This window comes from Physeter macrocephalus, chromosome 8 (assembly GCF_002837175.3).
Source record: "Physeter macrocephalus isolate SW-GA chromosome 8, ASM283717v5, whole genome shotgun sequence".
NCBI lineage: Eukaryota > Metazoa > Chordata > Mammalia > Artiodactyla > Physeteridae > Physeter > Physeter macrocephalus.
Window position 1 is genome coordinate 130,488,602 of NC_041221.1, and position 749 is coordinate 130,489,350.

Below are 749 nucleotides of genomic sequence, written 5' to 3' on the forward strand. Positions count from 1 at the left end.
TTCTTCTTTCTTTAATTGCTTTAGGTGTAAGGTTAGGTTGTTTATTTCAGATTTTTCTTGTTTCTTAAGGTAGGATTGTATTGCTATAAACTTCCCTCTTAGAACTGCTTTTGCTGCATCCCATAGGTTTTCATTGTCCCATCGTGTTTTCATTGTCATTTGCTTCTAGGTATTTTTTTGATTTCCTCTTTAATTTCTTCAATGATCTCTTGGTTACTTAGTAGGATATTGTTTCGCCTGCATGTGTTTGTATTTTTTACCATTTTTTTCCCATAATTGATATCTAGTCTCATAGCATTGTGATTGGAAAAGATACTTGATACGATTTCAATTTTCTTCAATTTACCAAGGCTTGATTTGTGACCCAAGATATGGTCTATCCTGGAGAATGTTCCATGAGCACTTGAGAAGAAAGTGTATTCTGTTGTTTTTGGATGGAACGTCCTATAAATATCAATTAAGTCCATCTGGTTTAATGTGACATTTAAAGCTTGTATTTCCTTATTAATTTTCATTTTGGATGATCTGTCCATTGGTGAAAGTGGGTCTTAAAGTCCCCTACTATTATTGTGTTACTGTCGATTTCCCCTTTTATGGCGGTTAGCATTTGCCTTATGTATTAAGGTGCTCCTATGTTGGGTGCATAAATATTTACAATTGTTATATCTTCTTCTTGGATTGATCCCTTGATCGTTATGTAGTGTCCTTCTTTGTCTCTTGTAACAGTCTTTATTTTAAAGTCTATTTTA